Genomic DNA, 20,534 nt, shown 5'->3' on the forward strand with positions numbered 1-20,534 from the left:
GCGTACACATCAGCTTCGAAATATTTTCTGCAGCCACTTTGGATAGCTGAATGTTCTCGTCTGACCATTCAAGTTGAAGTTCGCCTTGTTTTACGTGCGTATAGCATTCGTTAGTGCTTCTGTAGTGCATGAATCGTATAACGTTCATTGTGCACGGAAAGTAGCGCAGGCTCGAGATTTGCGCTTCGAAACCTTGGCCTGTGCGGCGCCGCCCGTTTTTACGTTCGTTGATAGATGGCAGAACACAGCAAGCGGTTCCTTTCTTGCCGAGTATCTGAGCGAAATGTTCTCTGCACCCTCAGATAAACGTGGGGAGTGATGCCGTGTGGGTGTGTTGCGTGGCGAGTGACGCGTTGTTGGTGCCATTGAAGTCATTTGGCGCAGAGAATTCCACAGATCACTTTCAGCAGTGATGTTCAAAGAAACCGTCTTGACGTCGAGGAGTTTTTACTGAACGTAGGTGGTAGTCAACGCGCTGAGAGTGAAAGCCACGATGAACGATCAGCTGCTAACTCACAAGCAGAGAGCCGCACTTCATGTACTGTCGTTTGTTAACGTTTTTTTCCCAATCGTAAGTCAGTTTGATCGTATTTATTCTGTAATATCCTTCAGCAAGCTCTAAATAAAAGCATACTGTGTATTGAATATCTAATTACAGTGGATATTAAAAGCGCCGCATGCCGCTAACACGCTAAAACTCGATCATCAAAGCGAAACGGTTAGATCAATTAAATATGTACTTACGAGTATACCACCCACGCTAACTTCTCCTGAACTTTACCAGTGCTGTTCGAATGATGTTGTTCTTCGACAAATTTTCGCGATTTTGACGTTTTTAAAAGCGTACGCATGTCAATATCCTTGTTTTGATGGCGCTGATGGAACCTGCAACATTTGAGTGGAGGGAATCGCGCATTTTTAGAGTACGATCATTGCCCTGACAGAAGCGCTAATAAATCGGAAGTTAAATGCTTGTGTTTTGTTGAAGAAGCAGCTGCATGATGCTTACAGCTTAAGTAATGACGATGGCGTAATATGTTTGCAAACGATTCCCATGTTAAAGATTCGCTCTTGTGCAGCTGCGACGGCGCGTTACTTGCTAATGGCCTACTACTGCGGCGAATATGCTGCAGTAGTAGGCCACTGCGAGTAATGATCTCGGAGTGCCGTTCAGTTCATATGTGAATTATAGTTCGCGCAGTTTTTCCTAGCACGCACAGAATTACGCACAGCACCGTTAACGCACGGTCGATCAGCTGGTACCACCACCCTTTGCACTGTGCCGAGAAATGAGGTAGCGAACATTGAGCCGTTTCTATTGGTCGGGAAAGTGCTTTGGTCTTATATACTTTCATTTGAGAAAAAGAGTTCGTGAGGTGAAAGTGGCACGAGGAATAAGTTCGTGCTTCCTATCTTATGCGAGTTCATGGGTTGATCATCTTTCCGCAGCCATCTCGGATTGCACGGTGCGCCACCTATAGGACGTTGACATTGCAAGTACAACTGCAAATCTTCATCGTCAACAAGTATGCAATGCCATCAAGATTAAGCCTCCCCTAAAACTGTGCAGTTAACGAAAGGATTACCTAAAAGCCCAAGTAAAAAGTACAACCTATAAGAAAACAGAATGAGAACCATTTAACCTGCGCCTGCTTAATCGCTACAATCAATGTTGTATCACATTGCATTTCATTATAAAAGAAGCGACAAAGCACTATTATCAAATTGAAATCAATTGTACTGTGTCAGATGTAAAAAAGCATTGGGGACTCATCATTTTTTTACTAATAAAACCATTAGTCCACCGATAGCCACCATCAGTCATGATGGTTCGTTGTTGTAAAATCCACTAGACATTCCCAATGCACTTATTGACTACTTCTCCTTTCCCCTTCCTGCTTCACATGACAAACTTCATTGTAGTCACTCATTTTTTTTACTACTAAGCCTGATGAAGTTACAAGCCCAATTGTTAGCATAAAATTTTCTAGTGCAGGTATTGAGAGTATTTGCGCTAACCATATGAAGATGATTGCTCATGTTATTGCAGATTCGCTCCACTGCATTAATAGCATAATTTGTGACTCTGGTGCATTTCCTCATGAGCCAAAAAGTAGTAAGATTGCTGCAGTACTTAAAAAATAATGACAGATGCTCAATTTCTAATTACAGATCTCTATCCATTTTTGCCTTTTTAGCATAGTAATTCAAAAGTAAAACCATGTTCGACTGTCCAACTACCTCAAGAAATTTCAGGTATTGCATCCGAAACAGTTTGAATTTACACAAGGATATTCGACTAACTTACTCTCATTTACTTCACAGAAAATGCAAACTAGAAATAGACAAAGGTAACTTCTTTGGGTCTGTTTCCCTAGAGTTTGCTAAAGCGTTTCATGCGCTTATACATGACATTGACTTCATTAAACTATAATCTTATGACATTGCAGGCAACTCTCTCAAACTTTTCCGCAGTTACCTGATCGAGAGCAATCAGTATCCATCTCCGGCATCTATTTCACTGAAAAAGTAGTTATTATCAGTGTTATTTAAGACTTATTTCTGGGCCCACTATCATTTCAACTCTGCAATAATGACGTTCCTCAATGTCTAACTTCGTCAACTGAATGCATCTTATATGCTTACGAAACAACTCTCCGTCTTTCAAGTAACTCATTAAGCCACACAATAGCAGCCCTTAATGTTGAACTTTAGCGCTAGTGCATGGTGTACTAAAAATAAGCTTTCAATAAATCCTTTTAAAACAAAAGTTTTTATTTGTACTTCCAGGCAGTGGGGTGCAGTCCGTGTGTATACACTAGGGGAAGGCTTCCGAGAGAGCGGTCGAAGCTTTGGGCCGTTCACTGTCTATGCCACGACTCGAGCAGTAACTTTCTTTTCCAATTAGTCTCACTTTCAAGGTTGGTAATTGCGTAGAAATTTATCCAGTGTTACTGCATCTCAGCATGCTCGACAGCTGCGCTGTGCTCTTTGTAGACCTTCCACACGTCGTTGGCGTGTTATTTGAGTCGCTCCGGCAGGTTTTTTGTTTTTTTTTTGTCTCGCCGGTATACTAAGAATGACACTCGGCGCACGGGATCTTATAAACGACACCGGAGGTCCTGTCCATTGTTGGCCGGGCTTCCGGGGGTGGGGCAGAAGGTGACCCAGTGTTCACGAAGGCACGTGCGCGATGCGAACCCCTTCTGTTTTGAAGACCCACGCCAACATCTCGCAGGTTTCCTGAACATATGGGACCACTACGTGTTTCGGAGGGCTGCCAAATAATGCTGATAGGAGTTTTTACATTCTCTGTTGCTCTGCGTGGTGGGTGGCGGCTAGTTCAAACTTACAGCAGAAGTGGAGGCTATAACTGATGTTGTTTCAGACCAAAATATTCAAAAAAGTACCAAAACGTTTTCACTATCTAAAACTTCAGGTGCTTTTATACACATACATCTGCAGGGCAAACTAGCAACTCTGAATTCGGAGGAAGCATGCCCTTGCCGTCAAATGAAAATGGCCTTAACAGAGGTTAATCAGGATAGAGGTGGAGGAACATGCAATGTGCTATCAACTGCAGATTTGTAGAACCACATATGATAAATAAATTGCCTAAGCATTGCCTCATTCGTGATGAAATAATAAAACACCTTCTTGTAGAGCTTCACCAGCCTAGCTACAAAGAACAATGCGACGTTTCTGTCCGATAACAGTGTGCTTAGGGATATTCAGGTGCCTTTCTTCTGTAACTTCATCGAAGTATTCAAAAAGCTTCAACAAATGTTCAAAAATATTTTATTCGTATTCACACTTCAGTATTCGAATTCTTGTCGCACCGAAACTGTTGCTATTGGCACAGCTCTGAAAAATTAAGAACGCAGACCCATATCTGTTCATTAGGGAATACTTATCGCTGTACTACGGCAGTTAATTGGGCCCACTAAGAAAGCAGTGGCGGAAAATATATATTTCCTCAGAATCTATGTGCTCTTGATATGTGGGGTTTAACGTCGCAAAACCACCACATGATTATGAGAGATGCCGTAGTGGAGGGCTCCGGAAATTTCGACCATCTGGGCTTCTTTATCGTGCACCCAACTCTGCGCACACGGGCCTACAACATTTTTCGGCTCCCTCAGAAATGCAGCCCACGCAGCCGGGTATCAATCCCGTGACCTACGGGTCAGCAGTCGAGTACCTTAGCCAGTAAACTACCGCGGCCTGGCTCCCATGTGCTCTTCATACAGCCCAACCAACTGAGGAACTCATTTTCAAAAGTAGGACTATTGTTCAAAGAAACCATGACTTAGAGAAAGCTCACACGTCCTGAAACAGCAACGGCTGGAATGTCAGTACAACCATGAATCACAGTAAACGTTTTCCTTCGACAGACCGCTATAGACAGGGGAGAACATGCAACAGCTAGATGCCACCTAAGTTTGAACAATACTAAATTATTTATGTATGCAGTTAACGACAAACGCAGGTAGGAATGCATTTCATAATTTCTCCATTAGGCATGCACAGCCATAAACAAGCTTTACTCGACCACGTGGCCTCGACCTGATTTGACTGACGCTAACACCGCCAAGCATTGGACATGGTTTATTTACTGCAGCTAATAATAGGTGGAGTGTGAGTCAATTTCTTCAGTAAATTTCCTGTTCACTTCTGCCCAATTGGCTGGTCAAAAACACCCATAGCAGGCCCGTTTTTGCCACATTTTTCTCGTGGCTATTTTCACGCAAGCCCATGAAATACGTTGCCAAGGCTTATCTAAGCATTGAATAATTGTGTGTTAAAAATCTGGCATCTTTCTAGTTTGAAATCACAGCTGCTGCTCGAAAACAATGAGCCATTAAAAAACCACAACAAATGCACAATCATAGTGCTTGTGATTGTCGCACAATAAATGAATCTGAAATAAGGTGAGCAAGTAGTTAATCTGCTAAACGACAGTATTACTTCTCTCAAGCAGCATCTGCTATTTCGAACTTGAATGGTGTGTTAACTGTCACACACAATGGTTGATTGATATGTGGGGTTTAACGTCCCAAAACCACTATATGATTATGAGAGACGCCGTAGTGGAGGGCTCCGGAAATTTAGACCACCTGGGGGTCTTTAACGTGCACCCAAATCTGAGCACACGGGCCTACAACATTTCCGCCTCCATCGGAAATGCAGCCGCCGCAACACACACAATGGTTGCTTGCAGAGACAAGCATATGAAAACAAATTTGATGGGCTGTGTGTAACATAGCCACGAGCAAACCATGGTGAAAATGGATCTGCCAAGTGAGTTAATTAAAGTCTCTGATTAGGCAGACGCGAAAAAAATTACTGTTTAAATCAGCCTCCGCTGCATCTACTATGACGTGCAGAAAACACGCAGTGTCAAACTCTTGGCAGCGCTGGCATCAGTCATAGCGAGTCAAGGTCATGCGTCAAAGCAATGATGCTAAGAGTGCCAATGGCTGCACACTTTGTGGCTGGAAATATAACTATAGTATAAGTGATAAAAAAACCAGTCGCATGACGCCTGACATCTCGCGTGCCCGCTATTAGCAATGCTCGGGGAGCAGGGTGATGGTTTGATTTGTGCGACGAGAGCACACATCCCCGCTGCCCCCGTCTGCTGATCTGGCTGCTCGTTGCCCTTGCTTCTGCTCACCCGATCGAAAGCGCTATTATACACTTTACCTGCGTATGACTCCCTAGGCAGCCTGTCTTCTATGTTCACTAGCTGGTGCCGGATTTTACCGGTCGTGATGCAAGCAATGCGCGTATCGTTTTATTGTAAAGTGCCACGACTATTATACTTTGTTGTTTGCATAGATTGTGCCTAATATTTGAGTGTGCGTTTGTTTTTTTCACCCCTGTTATAACCCAAATGCGGCTTACCGTATAAGAAAATAAAGATAAATAAAAATACGTGTGAAAATGCTTCGCTGATTTCTCCGATGTGCAAAAAATATCGCAATGCTTTATGAGTTTGAGTGCAGCATCCGATTACCAGCTTTAGAGATAAAGAATCAGGATAGCTACTGCAACTTAGTGTCCGATGGCTCCTTCGTAGCTCTTAGTCGATGCATCGCCATCTGAGCAGACCCATATGGTACGCATTAGCAAGGTTGACACAGAAGATGTCTTGTGGCTATGAGCGAATGCGAAAAAAAACATCATAAAGACCTGTGTGTATGGGATTTCAGTATAATAATAAAATTGTTCGCACCACAACGAACCAGAACATTCAAGAATGGCGGCCTGTTGCCCTTGTACGGAACAGTCAACTACAAGTTTGCATTCTGTGTATTCAGTCAGTCAAGAAACATTGGATTTTTTTCACCATCAAAATGCGGAAGCAGTCAACGACGCACCTATAGAAGACTTTAGAGTGAACGTTTTCCAGGCGCACGCGAGGGATAGGTTAAGGGTGAGAGTAGGAAAGGGATAGAGGACGGGGTAGTGAACGGCTAGAGTGGGGGCATTCGTATGGCAACAATAAAATGCAGAAGGTGCTGGCGCATAAAAGTATTTTGAAGCTTTCTGGTGCATTTTTTTACAGCGTTGTACTACAGTGAACTAGAAGAGGGCAGTAAGATTAATAAGCCATTCCTCTGATGCAGCTGGCGTTGCATAGGGTAAGTGGCACAACAGTCTACTTCAACAGAAGCTTTAGTTGCAGAAGTGGCTCGCCGCTGATCACACGCGAGTCACGACATGCCATTCTTTCATATCTAAAATAATGTTGCTTGTATTTCCTCCCTCTGACTATATTGAGAGCGTATGCTCTCGCTTTTGTTTTTCCTTTGCGACAGAATTTCTTGGAAATCAGCTCGATGGCAGTTCACGCAACCAATGCCTTTATTTCTACTTAGTGTGAGAGAGTTAATGTGTTTTTATCATTACTTAGGTGCGCTTGAGTTCATTGAGGAGTCACTTCATCTTTTTTAGACCACTTCGAATTTGCCCCGATATAGAACCTTGCGAATATGGACAATCCAATGCCCTCCAGTACACGCGGTTTCATGTGGTGTAGACAGACATAACATTTTGTATCAAGACTATGTCTAAATTTTGCTTCCCAGCTTGCTATTACAAAACAGAGCAAGCCTGCTTTCTTGCAAAGCTTAAACACGCAGGTATGCTTGCTCGATTTGTGCCTTCGCTATGCTAGAATGAAATATAGTAGCTTCACTAGTTTTGCGCCACTCTGGTTCTTGCAGAAGAAGAAGTAGTTTTGGAGGCTATTATTAACTATCAATATTAACCATCATTCGCTAAAAGAGACGGGGTGAAGACTGTGATTAAACTTTGCTCTCCCTTTCCTCTGATGGGGAACCCTCCGTAGGCTAATGATATTCCCCCTGAAGTTTCCGATTTCTCCTTCTTAAAAGTGGTCTTCTCTTGCGTCAGCTTTAGCTAAGATAGGCTGGCAGATCGGAAAGAATCGTGGCACAGCATCGCGAATGGGTCCCTACGAGGTATTCACACTTCTTCATCGATAATGTACACATAGCCTCTGAGCACGGCATAGCTTGAAGTGAAGCTCGTGCATGAACTGCGCTGATGTCTTCCAAGGGCTTCACAGCTTCTTTTCGCAATCATCACGCCTGTTTTGATTTTTGAGGACGACAAGAAACTATAGCTTTTACTCGTCCTTCACGTATAAACAAAACCTGTTTAGCATTTAGGCGCATGACACTAGTTAGGCGCATGACACTAGTTATGTTGCAGAGTGAATTATGCACCAAAAGTCATACTAATTTGACGCACACTGCAAACGGCTAAACGCTGCAAAAACAAAAAACAAAAACTTGGCGCTATAACGTCTACCGAAATGAAACGTGGCTTGACAACTGATGTTCCGAAAAAGATGGCGGGTTCTTTCAGCCGCAACGCTTCTCCCAAGCTCTATTTAGGATGATGCCAGCGCCACCGCTCGGGCGAAAAAAGAAGCAGAAATCGGCGACCTTTGCGGATCCCTCAAACCACATACACTCCGCCGGAGAGTGAGCTAACTGTCTACTTATAGTACACTGTAGTCTTACTTTACTTTTATGCATCATAGTTGCAAAATTTTTGCAAACCTCACACAGAAATGTTCAACCTGGAAACGTTTTCAGCGTACCAGGCCTGATACCTGAAAGACAAACATAACAGCACAATTTGATATGCGACGACTGAGGTTGTTTTATGCTATATTTGGCTCTAAAGAACCTTGTTACACTGCGTTCATGCTCTCATTTGTATCTTGAAATCCGATGGTTGAACTTACTGGTTCGTTGAACAAGCTAGAGCCGTGCAAGTAAATATACTTAATTCGGCAAACACTTTATAGAATCGGCTGCATGCATCTTGTGATGTGCATTACTATCATTAGGTAAATCTATATTTTATGTTGACCTAAATATTCATAGTCGTTGCGCATGCAGTGAGTGGTGGCAAAGGGGTATTCAAAAATCAGCAGAACATTTTATTAGAACATACTCACTTTATAACTGGCGGGAGCACGGTGGCACGTTGCTTACAGACAGGTTTTAGTGCACCTTCAATTGTTGGCGTGCTCGAATTGAAACTATTTGCGTAGACACAATAAAATATTCATTTAACGTGAACGACCAATAGCACATATTCTTTGAACGGCTGAGAACGGACTGCTGTCAACGACACACGTGTACCTCGCGGCTCAAATAAGAAAAAGAATGCAGGTTGTTGGCCCATGTGCTCACATTTGGGTGCACGTTAAAGAACCCCAGGTGGTCGAAATTTCCGGAGCCCTCCACTACGGCGTCTCTCATAGTCATATGGTGGTTTTGGGACGTTAAACCCAACAAATCAAATCATCAAGAAAAAAAATGCTCACAGCCCACAAACATTGGAGAAACACACGTGCATTTCGACGCCTTAAAGTATCCTCGTCATGCTGCTGTACGTGAGTTATAGGTGAGTGTTACACCCGTGGTTACAGAGAAGCACTAAAACGACGCAAAGGCACACGTTAAGTCTTCTTGCGGCACGGCAGACCACGTACCGAAGTTGGAGCCGAAGGCGCCAACGGTGTTTGTTTCGATTTCATGAAGCAACAGAAACTATTTGCTCACCTAATAGCCGCTGAAAGACATGCATATAACACAAGAAAGAGAAGTGAAACATTTCGCCGACGATTTGCGAACCACATAGTAGAAACCCCGCAAAAAGCGCGCTATTATGTGGTAGCGCTGCGGTGTAATGGCTACAGAATCTACTTGCAGTCCATGAGGTCATGGGTTCCATTTCTGTCTTGTGTGTAATTTACATATTAATGTCCCAGACGATTATGAATGTGGTGTCGTTCCCCTTCTATTAACGCTAGTGCAAATTGGTATGGCGAGAACTTGCCAAAAATGCTGTGGTTATATTAAAATATTTTTTTCTCAACCGCCTGAATGCTGCATACAGAGAAGCCACTTACAAAGCCGTCACGCGTAACCACAGGCGGCATCTAGTCCAGAAAACAAAAAGTATGGATCACCTCCCCGAAGGGAACCCTGATGGGATGCGAAGCAGCAGCGGTGCGCACGGCGTTGACCCGGTTCAAACGGAGGTCGACGCGTGTGCGGGAAAAACGGTTTGAAGTGAACCTCGGTGTAGCGTTTACTCGAGTAAACGTTTGTATGAAACACAAAGACACTAGAGGCGGGCTTCGTTGAAGACGCTTGCGCTCGGCTTCCTTGGCTTGCGTCTCGTCGGTTTTTAACTACGCGCCATCTGTATTCTCGAACGCGATCGTTGTTCTTGACTCACACGTCGTTGGTGTCGCTAATCTTCCACAGCCGACGCTTGCGTTCGGTTTTCCTGGATTGCGCCTCGTCAGTGTTGACGTCGCCATTCGCAAACATGATCGGTTCGGGTAACAGTTGCAATACCGTCGACAGCCGGAAAAGGTTCGGCTCGTCAGCACGGTCACGCGGCAACGAGTGGGGCGCTGTCCATATTGTCGGCGCCGTGACATTCTTCTCGCGCGTGCAGGGTGCACAACCGCGGCTTCTTGTTGCCGACACATGAGGAGAGGTGGCGAGGGTGAAATGATGCCCACGTCATAGAGTTTCCTAAAATTAACTAGAGGGGAGTCTGGTGCTGGGATAATTTCGCGACCATAGGAATGATGGGTAGTGCACGGATTTGCCTTGTCTTCGTACTTGCGGGCGGCGAATCGTACTTACAGCTTCGTGTATTGCTGTTTTTCGATTTTCTTTCGATGGAAAGAATGAACCCTTTTTAAACTTCGTGGCCTGATTCCAAATGGTAAGCATACAAGAATAAGGTGGTGAAACGCAACCTCTGAATAATTGCTGATTTTTGTTTTTTTGGTAAAACAGCTCCAAGCCACACGAACACATACGAAGCCAGAAGCAGGCCAGAAGTACGAAGATTAGACAAATACGTGTACTACCAATCATTCGCATGCTCGATGAAACGTCGTGCGTTGCAACTCCCATCGACACTAGAGCCAGAGTTCCCTCTAGTGTATATCCGATAACTCTATGGCCCACGGGAGGAGTGGGCTCGAGCGCTGCAAGGGGTAGACAGGGTGAAGGGAGAAAGAGTTGACTCGCGGCGAGTGGGCGGCAAGCGAGGGAAAGAGGCGTCATCACGCACTGCTAGGAGGGCGTTAAAACTTCACACCGCTTCAACACCTGCGATCAGTGGAGTGGTGTGGACGGAGGAACAGCGTTATGCACGCTAGTGAAAGAGCTGCTACGCATATAAAAGCTTGATTCAGAATCCCGGCGAATTGTCGTCACGGATATCCTTAAGGCCACCTTGAATATGGCCGCTTTCGCTGAGACACGGCTACGGAGCAGCGTCATGAAGTGAGAAGCGGCCGTGTATTCTCCAGATTTTCTGCCTGTTTGTGTGTATTCTAGCAAGGATTTGATTAGGAGTGTAGCTACCGAGGAGCTATCCGGGTTTCAACAAGTTCTTTGTCTATCTATTCCGTTAATTCCGAGGCAGGCTGATGAGGGGTCTCACTGCCATATATTTTAGAGCCAACTAAATAAGACAGAAATTTTGTAAAAAAGAAAAGTTATTCTTGCATCGCATTCAGTATCAGATTTTGTGGCTGGCCGTGACCCTATACAAGTGTAGCAGTCAGTGAGGCAGCGCAATTGCTGGATACAGATTAGGTGCCCAGCTACACTATCGTGCTGAGGCAGGCGCAGCATGCGGTGCCGCATTTCAGCAATTGTGGGCTTCCGTCTGCACTGCAGAAAAACGATCGCAAAGGCAAGCGTTCAAGGCGGTGCTGTCGTTTTCATTCGGCCTCCACCGTCGAAGCGGGGGTGATGTCAGCTTTCGCGGGAAAATTTTTAATGTGGTTCACTCCGACCTATGCTTCTGATGCTCCGTGGAAAAGATATTCTTAAATCCTAAATCTTAGCCAAATATCACTTCATCGATAAAAAAAACTGATACACTACCTTTGCAAAATTTTTTGTTGTTGCTGATGTACGCATCATCAATCTCAGTCTGACTACACCTAGCTGTTGAAAAGCAAACACTTCTCAGGGACATGTTTCGCCAATCGACCCGGTCTTGTGCTTACTATGACCATGTGCTTACTGTACCCGAACGATTAGTCTCAGCTCTCCCTGCCTTTAACTAAACCTTTCTCTACCTCTCTCTATTAATCTCTTCTGCCCAAGTTACTTTCTGTGTCTTCTTCCTGTGTAAGTTTCTTATTAGAGTCTAGTCTGTTCCTCTTAATGACAAAAAATATTGCCTACGCGCTACATGCCCTATTCATGAGCATTTGAATTCCTTGAGTTAGAAATTGGATATTTTTTTACGCTGCATGTGGTAAAGCTTCCGCTGTGAAAGCTGCGTGGCAGTATGTTTGTGCATTGTTCATTACCTTGTTTTACAGTGTCTGCATGACTGCTGATTTCCTTACCGAACCAAATGCCTTCTCGTAATCTATAAAAGTTTCATATTAGAGTTTGTTGTAGTTTGTGCATATTTATCACCTAATTCATAATGTGAACAAGATTTAGAGTGCAGCCAGTACAAAAAATGCTTCTTGCTCTTTTGGGTATTGAGTTCGAAGGTACGTGATCTCAATTTTGTTCCCCTCCCTCCACCCCTCCCCAAATAATGAAGCTTCTCAGCAAGCACCCACACACTACTGCAAGTCCATTAGTATCCCACTCCTCAATCGCTTGAAAGGAGACCCCCCGAAGATTCTCGGTCGTGCCTGGAATGTGGCCATGAGAATGGTGCTTTCGATCACATTCTCTTACCTTGCTCAGGCCTTAATGCCTCTCAACCCATCACGAAGGAGAAATGGGGTGCATTTACGAATATCAGAAGTATTCACACACAATTCCAGGCTGCCCTAAGGGCCCACGACATCACTATTAGCCCGCTATACTTCAAACCTTAACATCTTTTTTCTCATGCATTAAGATGTCACAATCCTGTTCAAATCACATGGATGCTTATCACCGGATGCTTCTATTTATAGGCCTCTTTTTCAGCTTTTGGCTGTTTTAAATTAGGGAAAAGTTATGAACTCCAGCAAGAAAATTCGCAGAAGTACAAAACTAAGCTCCCGGTTAATATAAACGGCAGCTTTGTACCTTGAGGTTTGATCTGTCCCATTTGCTCAAACGCTTTTCTGACGCAGAAAGGAGAGAGCATAAGGAAGTTGAAATTATATATTGTCACGGGGCTGTGACGTTGACCAAAGGAACACATCCAATTTTCAGATGAAACTGTTTATTCAGCCGATGTTGTGGCTAGAAAATTGAAGGTTAGATAACAGCAACACACGGGAACTGATAGCGGCGAACAGAGCATCGGCCGGAGATTGACTGACAAGCGGCGAAGCGCGTCGGCATTGATACACGCGGCGTCGAACGTTCTAGCGTTATCACTAGCGGCCGCGTAGGTTCCACAATAATCGAAAACGCCCGCGATGTGGGCGTAATCTTTACAAGACGACGTATTGTAATCGCGAACCTTCTAAATTTAGGCGTAGTTGGCGGTAAGCGTTCCAGACAGGCTTTGTGGCCGGAAGCCGAATGAAACTTGTGTAAATATAAAAGCGCGTGGGATTGCCCCCCCCCCCCTCTAAAAAGTATCGTCCTGATGCTTAAAGCTGAACACTGAGGGAATAACAATAAAAAGAACAACAGCAAATAAAAAAACGCAATAATAATGAGGTACAAACAATGAAGTACTATAACAGAGCAACAACAAGAAAGAACACAGTCCTTAAGTTCGTTGACGCGCATGAAACGGCTTGAAGCACACGACGTGAACTACTTCAGGTCGCGCACGCAGCCATTGAAAGTTCGTGATGCCATCGGGGACAACCTCATGGTCGAGTGTGCCGAGACGTTGAGCTACCCTGTACGATCCACGTCGACGTATCGGCATCCATACCCAAACGTGGTCGCCGGGCTGGTGTTCCACGAGGTGTCGTCGAAAATTGTAACGGCTGCTCTTGGTCATCCGTTGGTTCTTGATGCGAAAACGGGCGAGTTGTCAAGCTTCTTCGGCGCACCGAAAATAGACAGTCACGTCATAGTTTTTTCTCTCAGCAACGTTTGGTAGCATGGCATCGAGCGTGGATGCCGGGTTCTTTCCATAAACTAACATGTATGACGACATCTGCGTCGTCTCCTGTACCACCTTGTTGTATGCGAACCTCACGTACAGAAGGATGGCGTACCACGTCTTCTGTTTGACATAGACTCGCATGGCCAACACGTAGGTGATTGTCTTTTTTATCCGCACGGTGACGCTGTTGGTCAATGGGTGGTACGCTGTAGTCCGGGGGTGGCTTGTCTGGCTGCATGCCAAGTAGCCTGAGTTACCGCAGCAGTGAAAGTCATACCTATGTCAGTGAAGAGGACCGCTCGTGCTCCATGACGCAGGACGATGTCTTCAACGAAGCGCTTCGCTACCTCGGCCGCACTGGCTCTAGGCAGAACCCCTTGTTTTGGCGTAGCGGGTAAGGTAGTCGGTGGCGACAACGATCTAATTATTCCCACAAGTCAACGTACAAAATGGTAGCAGTAAGTTCATACCAATTTGCTGGAACGGTCAGTGAGGTGGTTCGAGCGGTTGAAGGAAGCCGGCGGTCTTGTCGGCGGTGTCTTTCGTCGTCGAGAGTCTCGGCATGTCCTGACGTAACGAGGGACATCGGCCGCAAGTCGTGCCTATAGTACTACTTTTCTTGTATTCTTACGAGCGTACGGAAAACACCGAGGTGTGCAGCCGTCGGGTCGTCATGGAGGGCCTGAAAGACCTCTGATCTCGCTGCTGAGGACACCACGAGAAGGTGTTTGGCTCGAAGGGGCAAGAAGTTCTTCTTTAGGAGCACTCTATTTTGCGGGAAGAACGACGCCAGTCCTATTTTGAATACCTTCTGAACAACGGTGCTGTTACCCTTGAGGAATTCCACAAGGCTCTTCAGTTCCGAATCAGCTCGTTGTCGTTCGGCGAATTCAACGGCACTTATAATTCCCAAGAAGCACTCATCATTCGGGTAGTTCGGCGGAGATAGTTCGACGGGGGCATGACACAGGTAGTCGGCGTCAGAAGACCTTCTTCCAAACATGTAAACGATGGTAACGCCGAATTTCTGAAGTCTCAGGCTCAACCGTGCGAGGCGACCCGAAAATTCTTTCAAGTTAGCTAGTGAACACAAGGTGTGCTGGTCGCTCATAACTTTTTAGCGCCGGCCGTAAAGGTAGGGACGGAACGTCAATTGTCCCATATGATGGCGAGACGTTCCTTGTCTGTTGTAGAATAGTTGGCCCTGCCTTTGAGAGCGCCCGGCTAGCATATCTGATGACTCTTTCCAGTCCGTCAGTTAAGTTCACGAGAACGGCGCCGAGTCCTACACTGTTTGCGTCGGTTTGTATTGCCATCTCAGTGGACTCGTAGAAATGCGCTAGTAATGAAGGCGTATGAGGACGTCGTTTTAGTTCCTCAAATGCTTCCTTCTGCGGTGTTTCCCACTTTAACTCCATGTTGGTCCTGGTAAAGTTGTTGAGAGGTTCGGCAAAGCGGGCAAAGGTTTTGACACACCGCCTCTAATACGCGCACAGGCCGAGAAATCGGCACACGGCCTCTTGTCAGTGGGCGATGGGAAGTCGGCGGTGGCAGCTGTTTTCCGCGGATCGGGATATACTCCAGATTTGCTAGCTACGCGTCCGAGAACAAGAACTCCTCGTACGCAAATCTGACTTTTGCTGGCTTCAGGTGAGTCCGGACGTCTCTATTTTTTAGTGTACAACTTCAAGGCACCGAAGATGCTCGTCGAAGCTCGAGTAAAAAACGACGACATCGTCCAACTAACTGAGACAAGTCTGCCACTTTAATTCTGCTAGCTCTGTATCCATAACGCGTTGAAAAGTCGCAGGTGCCTAGCAAAGACCGAAGGACATAAATTTCAACTCTAAGAGGCCATCTGGTGTTATAAATGCAGTCTTCGCTTGGTCTCTCTGGTCGACTTCGATTTGCCAAAAGCCAGGTCCATCGACAAAAAGTACTTAGCGTTTTGGAGTCGCTCTAGGATGCCGTCTATCCGTGGGAGGGGATACAGATCCTTCTCCGTCACTTTGTTTAGGCGACAGATAGTCGACGCAAAAGCATCGGGTTCCGTCCTTCTTGTTCGCCAACATCACGGGAGATGCCCAGTGGCTCTTCGACGGCTGGATTAGGTCGTCGCGTAACATTTCGTCCATTTGTATCTTTACAGCCTCGCGTTCTCGCCTCGTACTTTGTAGGGGCTCTGCCCTAGTGGTCTGGAGCTTTTCTATGCTATGATGCGATGTTTCGCGATTGCGATGTGGTGAATTTTAGACGGTGATAAAATGCAGTCCTTGTATTTCGGGAGCAGCGTGAACCAGGGAACCCTGGTTCACGCTGTGCAAGGATAGGGCTGAGGCCAGCACCACTAGCATCCGCGCAATCCTGTAATGGCCGCACCATAGCTGATGAAATATGCCGATTTCCGTTTATCATCATTTATGGTGGTGCCCTGAGTACACTAAAAATTGGAGGGGGTACTGCAAGAGCAGAGGGACTGTGTTACTCTCCGCAGAGTTTTTTAACTCCATGGGAAAGTAGGGCAGAGTTGGCCGTGGAACATACTCTTTTGTTCAATTCAGAGTAAAAGAGGCTGCTGTTATGCCTGCGAGTCGACAGCGGACGTCCGTGCCTCTGAAAAAGGCAATCTGTGTCAAGGCCAGCCCGCGTCGCCCGCCTGACGCGATCAACAACTCAACGGCGCCTTTCTGGCGTGCACGTGCAGTGAGTCATCTCCGCAAGCGTGCCCGTCGAGTAAAATACTGGCGCCTTGCTGTCTGGTAGGTCTGACGCAATGCCTTACGACGTCACTCGTCCTTGTGTGCAGCCACCTGCAGCGCAGCCTCTCCAGATTTGAGGAGAAAGAAGGACAAGGCCCAGCGGCGACCTCATTGGAGGATTCTGACCTCGCGACCAGCGGCGCTTCGGGTTGGACGTTTGGGTTGGACCCGGGGCATATAAAAGAAGCCCTGCGGCGCGTCGAGAGAGACCCCTTTTGACAGAGACCCATTTGAGAGAAGAGCTATGTGTTAGAGAAAAGAGCTCGGCTTTTCGAGTCTTTGTCGGCCCCAGTGCCGAATTTGTAACGCCTCTGTATATATGCTGTACATAAACCTTGTTTAACTCACCGTCGTCTCGTCCGCTCGTCTATCAGCTCTGCGCAGAAGCAGTCGCGAGCTGAGAAACCTACGCTACCAAACGGCTGGAGACCTTCCCGGTTGAATTCGAAGCAGTGGCGCCTTCGGGACCGTGTTGGCGTCGCCGTCTTTCGAAACAGTGGTTGCAGCGGTGAGATTTCGAGGTGCCCTTCGTAACGTCGTCGGAGGTGCGCGTCGCAACACCTCAAACTCTCTACTACTCCAGTGGAGTACCCAATCTATGCAACTCTCGAGCCGACGAGGCGTGAATGGGATCTGGCACTCCTTCCTTGCTTACCTATCGCTTGCATGTTACCACCGACGTCGGAAACCAAGAAAACTGTCTCGTACCCATACGCCTCTGAGCGTAGACGTCCCAGATGTGAGTTTAATGCGTCAAGTATTAGGATAACTTTCAGTGATAATTAGAGCATGCTTGTGTGATTATGAACGTTTAGTTCCCGAAGCGCCACTACTAAAACTTCTGAGCAAGAAACAGCGGCAACATTTAAAGCGTCGCCAAAAGTTACCAGACAAACGTATTGCTACGTGAGTAAGGTAAATCTCAGCACATACTGTCAAAAAAAAAAATAACAGCGAGGTACTAACTCACCAGCAACGTATGTTGCGGCAGGTACTCTACCACTACATCACGTTGTGCCGCGCTCACTGCGTGAAAAAAAAAAAAAAAACTGGTTAAAAGGAAACCTGCGCCGCTCCAATTCGCGGGTTCTTGCACACATACGCGATTTTCGTTTCTAACTAAACCTTGCGTGTTAATGATATAGAAACTACTGGCGTCCACGCCATACATGCCACTAATGCCAATACGTCGATTTCTTTCGGAATTCTAATCGTAGAAAAGTATGTATACAAAAATTACCGAGAAAATGGGGCAGATGATTTAATGCCAAGTGCAATAACCGTTACTCGTTTTTTCTGCTGCTTCATGTGCTCCGAAGCTTTATATCGACTGTAATGCTCAATAAGTACGCGTCTAGTTGATTGAATTAGGTGTATTTTCGTGCACAAACGACGATATGCTATGGTGCAGCGGCCTTGTGAGTGTGTGCTGATTTGCATCGTTAAGCTGATAGCTAGAGCTACATAGCCGATAGCTCAAAACCTAATTGCACATGCTCGGAAGTGTCTCAGTGTGTTACTTTATGAACGTGCACCGTAGGACAAGCATGTGTTTCAACGTATGAGTCAGCGAAGTGCCAACGAGTGCGCCCGGCGGCTGTCGGCGGTGGCCCGCTTGCGCTTCGCCGCAGGCTGAAAGCGCGTCGCGTCGATGCTCATCACTCTTTGTGCTGCGCACACCGTACGCAAGAAACAATGGTTCCTTCAAGTTACCCAACGGCAAGGGTCTACTGTACAGTCATTTTTACTCCTCGGCATAGCGCGTTTAAATTAAACCCAGAAGTGCTGATTGCATGTATGACGAACTCAGCCAGTAAGTTAAGCCTACATTCGCGGGGAGTTGTACTTGTACGGGTCACATTTACTTGAACCGATTTTGGCGCGGGTGGCTCGTGAAGGTTGACGCTTGAGCAATCCGCAAACCTTTCATTGTTGTATTTAGGTGAAGACGACGTAAGGAAAACCACAAGGATTTCCAGAAGTGCATATGAGTTGTGATTTTGCCGACCAGCGTTGCTTTTCTGCCATACACGTACATACCGTGGCATCGCAAGTCAGATCAGACGCCGGATCGTAACGTTCGTAGGTACTTTTTTGACCAGCACTGCTGATAGATTGTCCCAAATGTGTTTGTAGGCGCCTAGTTTCAACTCTCAGGCTTGGGCATGAGTGGCTTCACTGCATTGAGCCTATAGGACAGAATACCAGCTGATAATTGGAATTCAGCAATGAAATAGGCGTTGTATGTCATGTAGTTTTATCACAAAAGGTCGACGTGCCTTCAGCGCACCCAATGATCACCAGATAGTTACAGATGATAGATGCATATTTGCTTTTCAAGACGCGTAATAGTTATGTAGCGCCACCTTCAATAGAAGGGGGCTAGACATCGTGAGTATAAATACCGGTTGCTGTGTGAATAGTCGTCCGTAGCGTGAGAGGTGTATGTTCAGTGTTACTTTTGCTGTGTTTCGTACTATTATAATGTGTATGCCGATGTCCATCCTGCATATGTGTCGTAAGCTTGAAGCTATCTATGCAGTTCACTGCATTTATAAAATACGTGACATAATTTTTTACGAGACGTTGGTCCTAGCACAGCATGAGTGATTTGACTCTTGGAGAGAGTTGATGCACTCTATCCCTACCAGATTGTAGAACATTGTGAGAGAGTAGCGCAACTACCGCAGGGGGTGTATGAACTCTATTTTAGAATCTTGACTGTACTCTGTCGAGGCAGCAGCGGCGGTGGCACCGGCATCATCACTTACCCTGACCATCCTACACGCAGGCTTTTCATTGTTTCCACGTGCGGAGACTTGACTGCTGCCTGGGGACTTCACGGCTGCGTCTGCGCGGGATGCTTCCTGCGTTGCCACATCATACCGTCCAAACAGCGCTTACCCTCGGCCTGGCTTTCTGAGTGACGTCAGTCCCCGTGACCTCGGATTCGCACATCTTCTGGCTTTAAAGGAGCCACATCTTCTGCTTGACCGGCATTTTTGGCAGCAGCGGCGGTGGCACCGGCATCATCACTTACCCTGACCATCCTACACGCAGGTTTGTGCAGGACTTTTCATACCCCTTCTGGAACTTTTTTCCGCTGCTGCTGCCAAACTAGGAGTGTAGATGCCCAGTACTCAGATGCCCTCTGAACTCACGAAGTTCCTTAAAGATATTCGACAGGAAATGCGTGACATGCGAAGCGCTATCGAAAAAGAACTCAGAAAAGAATTCAAAGATATGAAACAGTCTATCGACTTTTTCAGCACTCAATTTGATGCGATGGCGACACGCTGTTCGGCAATTGAAAAAGAAAACGCTTCTCTCAAAAACGAAAACACTGCTTTAATAACCAAATGTCGGAAACTTGGACACCAGGTTGCTGGCTTGGAAGAGAGGGTGACTACCCAAGAGCAGTATTCAAGAAACAAAAACGTTGAAATTAAAGGTGTACCGTTTGTAAAAAATGAAAACCTTTCTGCAGTTTTAGGGAAGCTTGGTAGCCTTGTAGGTGAATCCGTCTGTGACAGCGATGTTGATGTTTGCCACCGTGTATCACGACAGGATGGTGGGTGTCCGAATGTTGTCGTTCAGTTTCGTTCGCGTACGAAGCGAGATTGTTTCATCGAAAAAGCACGGAAAAAGCGCATATCTGCCACTGATCTGGGTCACTCTGATGACACTTCCATTTTCATAAATGAACACTTGTGCCCAACGCTAAAGAAGCTTCTCGGACAGGCTGTAGCACGAAAGAAAGAAAGGCAGTGGAAGTACGTGTGGACACGGGAGGGCAAAGTTTTTGCGCGGAAAAGTGACAACTCACGTGTACTTCGCATATCTGTCGTTCAAGACCTTGAAAAAATGGAGTGATCTCACTCGTGAATTAGACGTTTTCCCCACTACGGCCCTTCATCATGGCCGATACACTACACACACCTAGCGACGTTAGCAGAATACTTTCTTCAAAGAAAAACAAATGTACGTCCTTCTTGCACTTGAACACGCAATCGGCGCGCAATAAGGATGATCATCTGAGCGCGCTGCTGTCCTCTTTTGGTTTTCCATTTGACATTGTAATGTTGAGTGAAACATGGTATCGCAACGACGAAGTACTGCAGGTGTCTCGTTATGTTGCGCATTATCTGAATCGACGCGATA

This window comes from Rhipicephalus microplus, chromosome 6 (assembly GCF_043290135.1).
Source record: "Rhipicephalus microplus isolate Deutch F79 chromosome 6, USDA_Rmic, whole genome shotgun sequence".
In the NCBI taxonomy this organism is placed as follows: domain Eukaryota; kingdom Metazoa; phylum Arthropoda; class Arachnida; order Ixodida; family Ixodidae; genus Rhipicephalus; species Rhipicephalus microplus.